This window comes from Arachis stenosperma, chromosome 4, assembly GCF_014773155.1.
Source record: "Arachis stenosperma cultivar V10309 chromosome 4, arast.V10309.gnm1.PFL2, whole genome shotgun sequence".
Taxonomy (NCBI): domain Eukaryota; kingdom Viridiplantae; phylum Streptophyta; class Magnoliopsida; order Fabales; family Fabaceae; genus Arachis; species Arachis stenosperma.
The window spans coordinates 86,426,405-86,431,910 of NC_080380.1; the positions used below are offsets into that span (position 1 = coordinate 86,426,405).

At 33.2% G+C, this 5,506-nt stretch overlaps 1 non-coding gene across 1 annotated transcript; it reads left to right on the forward strand.

Moving 5' to 3' along the window:
* Positions 1-241: 241 nt before the first annotated feature.
* LOC130977197 (small nucleolar RNA R71) lies at positions 242-345 on the forward strand. Its single transcript, XR_009084900.1, has one exon. It is a non-coding gene; the product is annotated as a small nucleolar RNA R71 (small nucleolar RNA).
* Positions 346-5,506: the final 5,161 nt, after the last annotated feature.

The window sequence follows — 5,506 nt, forward strand, 5'->3', positions numbered from 1 at the left end:
CAATATGGCATTCAGAGTATCGATTTCAAGAACTCCCTTCCTTTGAGGCGTCCCATTATTCACGGAATTCCTCTCAGAAGTGTACATGAACTAGTTATTTGCAACCATGTCAATAAGTTCTTGAGCTTCTGTAGGCATTTTCTTTAGGTGAATGGATCCACCTGCAGAATGGTCCAGTGATATCTTAGAGAACTCAGACAGATCATAATAGAATATATCTATCATGGTCCATTCTGAAAACATGTCAGAAGGACATCTTTTGGTCATCTGCTTGTATCTTTCCCAAGCTTCATAGAGGGATTCACCATCTTTTTGTTTGAAGGTTTGAACATCCACTCTAAGCTTACTCAGCTTTTGAGGAGGAAAGAACTTAGCCAAGAAGGCCGTGACCAGCTTATCCCAGGAGTCCAGGCTATCTTTAAGTTGAGAGTCCAACCATGCTCTAGCTCTGTCTCTTACAGCAAAAGGGAAAAGCATGAGCCTGTAGACTTCAGGATCTACTCCATTAGTCTTAACAGTCTCACAGATCTGCAAGAACTCAGTTAAGAACTGGTAGGGATCTTCTGATGGAAGTCCATGAAACTTGCAGTTCTGTTTCATTAGAGCAACTAATTGAGGTTTCAGCTCAAAATTGTTTGCTCCAATGGCAGGAATTGAGATGCTTCTTCCATCAAACTTGAAAGTAGGTGTAGTATAATCACCAAGCATCCTTCTTGCATTATTGTTGTTGGGTTCGGCTGCCATCTCCTTTTCTTGTTCGAAAATTTCAGCAAGGTTGTCTCTGGATTGTTGTAATTTAGTTTCTCTTAGTTTCCTCTTCAGAGTCCTTTCAGGTTCTAGATCAGCTTCAACAAGAATGCCTTTTTCCTTGTTCCTGCTCATATGAGAAAGAAGAGAACAGAAAAGGAAGAGGAATTCTCTATGTCACAGTAAAGAGGTTCCTTATTATTAGTAGAAGAAGAAAAGGAATGAAAGTGAAGAAGAATGGAGAATCCAAACACAAGGGTGAGGATAGAGGCAGTGATTTGAGATGAAGAGAAGTGTTAGTGAATAAATAAATAAATAGAAGAAGATGAGAGAGAGAGAATTCAAAAATTAATTTTGAAAAGGAGTTAATGATTTTTGAAAATTAAAGGTGAGATAGAATTAAAATTAAAATTTAAAACAATTAGTTAATTTAAAAAGAATTTTGAAAAAGGGATGAGATATTTTCGAAAATTAGAGAGGGAAAAGTAGTTAGGTGGTTTTGAAAAAGATAAGAAACAAACAAAATGTTAATTAGTTAGTTGAAAAAGATATTAAAATCAAATTTGAAAAGATATGATATAAAAGATAAGATAAGATATATTTAATTTTTAAAATTAAAATTAATTACTTGACTAACAAGAAACCGAAAGATATGATTCTAGAATTTAAAGATTGAACCTTTCTTAACAAGAAAGTAACAAACTTCAAAATTTTGAATCAATAACATTAATTGTTAGTGTAATTTTCAAAAATCATGAAATAATATTAAGAAAAGATTTTTGAAAAATATTTTTAAAATTTTCGAAAATAAACAAAAAATGAAAAAGATTTGATTTTTTTTTTGAAAAAGTTTTGAAAAGATAAGATTTTTAAAATTGAAAATTTGAATTGACTAACAAGAAACAACTTATTTTAAAATTTTTTTTGACTAAGTCAACCCAAAATTTCGAATTTTTGAGAGAAATAAGGAAAATATATATTTTTTTATTTTTGAATTTTTAATGATGAGAGAGAAAAACATAAATATGACCTAAAACCTGAAAATTTTGGATCAAAACACATGATGCATGCAAGAACACTATGAATGTCAAGATGAACACCAAGAACACTTTGAAGATCATGATGAACATCAAGAACATATTTTTGAAAAATTTTTTATGCAAAGAAAACATGCAAGACACCAAACTTAAAAATCTTTAATGCTTGGACACTATGAATGCAAAAATGCATATGAAAAATAATAAAAGACACAAAACAAGAAAACATCGAGATCAAATAAGAAGACTTACCAGGAACAACTTGAAGATCATGAAGAACACTATGAATGCATGAATTTTCGAACAATGCAAAATTTTTTTTAAAACATGCAATTGACACCAAACTTAAAAATTGACACTAAGCTCAAACAAGAAACACAAAATATTTTTGATTTTTATGATTTTATGATTTTTTTGTATTTTATTTTAATTTTTTCAAAAAACATATAGAAAAAAAGAAAATAAGAAATCCAAAATTTTTAATAAGAATTCCGGGAATCTTTCAATATTAGCCTAAAACTCCAATCCAAGGGTTGGGCATGGCTTAATAGCCAGCCAGCTTTAGAAGATATAAATCAGGTATGTAACAACTGATATTCCAATTAATTTGCCTCTATGCTGATGGTTTTGAAGCCTCAATCCAATTGAGTTCGACATGGCTTTATAGCCAGCCAAGCTTCTACATACTTTATGAAACACTAGAATTCATTCTTAAAAATTTTGAATAATTTTTCAAAAACAAAGAAAAAATTTTGAAAAATATTTTTGAAAACTTTTTGAAAAGAAAAATAAAAAGAAAATTACCTAATCTAAGCAACAAGATGAACCGTCAGTTGTCCATACTCGAACAATCCCCGGCAACGGTGCCAAAAACTTGGTGCACGAAATTGTGATCATCAACAATGGCACCAATAAACTTGGTAGCGCTCTCAAACGTGAATCACACTTAGTCACAACTCCGCACAACTAACCAGCAAGTGCACTGGGTCGTCCAAGTAATACCTTACGTGAGTAAGAGTCGATCCCACGGAGATTGTTGGTATGAAGCAAGCTATGGTCATCTTGTAAATCTCAGTTAGGCGGATAATAAATGTTATGGAGTTATCGAATAGTAAAATAAAGCAGAAAATAAAGATAGAGTTACTCATGTAATTCAATGGTGGAAATTTCAGATAACTGTATGGAGATGCTTGTCCCTGTTGGATCACTGCTTTCCTACTGCCTTCCTTCAATCCTTCTTATTCCTTTCCATGGCAAGCTTGACGTGGCAGAAATTGGCGAGTTAAGAATTTATTAATAGGGATACATTGCAAGTACAGTCGTTAACCAACCAAAAATCTGCTTATCAATTTAAAAGGGGTTGTCACAATATTGAAAATTAAAATACTGGGAGTATGAATCCCAGGTCGTCTCCCAACGAGTTGCAGAGAGATGTGCTATTTCATCAATCAGGTGTTTTCAAAAATGGTTGAGTTGATAAACAGAAATTTAAATTAGAGAATTTAATTAATTTCAAATAAAAGCCTTGACTGAGGGTAGATTAGTTGGAAGCCCTATTCTTGTTGAAATACTCTCAAGATTAGTTAATAATTGGAAGTTACTCTGCTTAGTTAACCCTTACTAGGTAAAGGAAAGTCAAGCAAGTTGGAAATCGGTTTCTAGTCATAAGTCCTAACCCTCTCCCTTAGGAAGGACTAGAGTTAATGATTAGAGGGTGATTCAACAATAAACCCAATTATAATTTTTCTCTTGAGTAGTTCAACTCGAGGGTTCCTTTCAATCATCCCCCAATCAAGTCATGGAACTACTCACTCATCATAATTATAAAATTCACAGAATTAATGGTGAAAATAAAAGAAGACATGATAAACAATAATGAAAGGATTAATTGAAAATAAAAATAGTCTATATTAATAACTTGTAAAAATAAGCCAAAGTCAACTCTAGAGGGATTAAAAATATGGAAGAATAAATATAAAAAATAAATAACAAAATAAGATGACTAGTACCGGAAGTAGACTCTTCTCAAAAGCTAAAGCAAAAATCTTCCAATGCTAATTATGAATGCTCCAGTGAGTGAAAAAAACCTAGGGGAGGATTAAATCCAGATCTAAAACTAAAAATTATGCAGAATGAATTCTCTCCCTCATTTCTGCATGTTCCTTGACTCTAGTCTGTAATTCCAGGCCAAAAACTGGGTTGAAATCCGGCCCAGAAACTCTGCCATTGACTTTTGAAATTCTGCAGATCACGCACGTCACTCGGACGCGTCATTCACGCGGATACGTCATTCGGCGTTTTTCTTTTCCATGCGGGCGCGTCATCCAAGCCTCCGCGTCACTTCTGCCTTTCCAATCTGCGCGTTCGCGTCACTCATGCGGCCGCGTCACTGCGAATTCCTTTCTTCCGCGCGGTCGCGTCGCTGATGCGTACGCGTCACTTCTCGCTGGTTATCTCCTCAATTTCTTGTATTCCTTCCATTTTGCAAGCTTCCTTCCCAATCTCTCACTCATTCATGCCCTATAAAGCCTGAAACACTTAACACACAGATTATGGCATCGAATGGAATAAAGGGGGATTAAAATACCTAATAAAAGGGTCTCCAGGAAGTAAGTTTTCAATCATGTAATAATTTTAGGAAGGAAATATAAATGCATGCTAATTATATGAATAAGTGGGTAAAGACCATGATAAAACCACACAATTAAACATATTGTAAACCATAAAATAGTGGTTTATCAACCTCCCCACACTTAAACATTAGCATGTCCTCATGCTTAGTTGAAGGAGATAAAATAAATGAGTAGGAATATGTAAAACTCATGCAATGCAATGCAACCTATACATGTGAATGCAACTATATGATTTTTGCCCACTTGATCAAGAATAAATAAGCTCTTCAAAATAATTACAAATCAAGTTCCACTAATTCAATTCTCATATAGTAAGAACAGATAAAAATACAAGAAGATAGCTCATGAAAGCAGGGAACATAAAATTTTAAGCATTGAACCCTCACTGATGATGTATGTATCTTCTAATCTCTCTAGTGTATAGGGTAATCACTCTATCCTTCTCTAATCATGCTCCCTAAATTTTGTTCTTCTCCTAACCAATCAACAACATTTAAGATACCAATGCAACATCATGAGGTCTTTTCAGGGTTGTAATGGGGCCAAGATAAGGGTAAGGATACATATATGATTAAGTGAGCTTATAAATTGAATTTTTAATTAACTCAAACTCTAACATAACCTATATATTTTGTATAACTATGGAGTTCGTACCTAGCTACCTAGGATTCTCTTTCACATTCCATACTCATGTATCAACTGTTTATTTTAATTCTATCATACATGCATTGACCTTTGAATTCTTAACTCAACATTGGGGCAACTTTGTCCCCTTATTATTATTATTTTTTTTTGAATTTTTTTTAAAATCAACATAGCTTATCAATGCACATAGATTTTTTTTTTTTATAGTTTCACATGAGTAGGTGTCCAAATTCCCATTATATTATCATGACATATCCCCTTAATATCCTTTGTTCTCACAATTTCCCATACTTAATTAGCACACACAATTCTATCTCAAGCTAATCAAATATTCAAATTGGGGTATATAATTGTTTTTCCCTTAAGGCTAGTAATGTGATAGATTATAGAACAAATGGGATTTAAAGGCTCAAAGTGGCTAACAAAGGTAATTGAAAGGGTAGG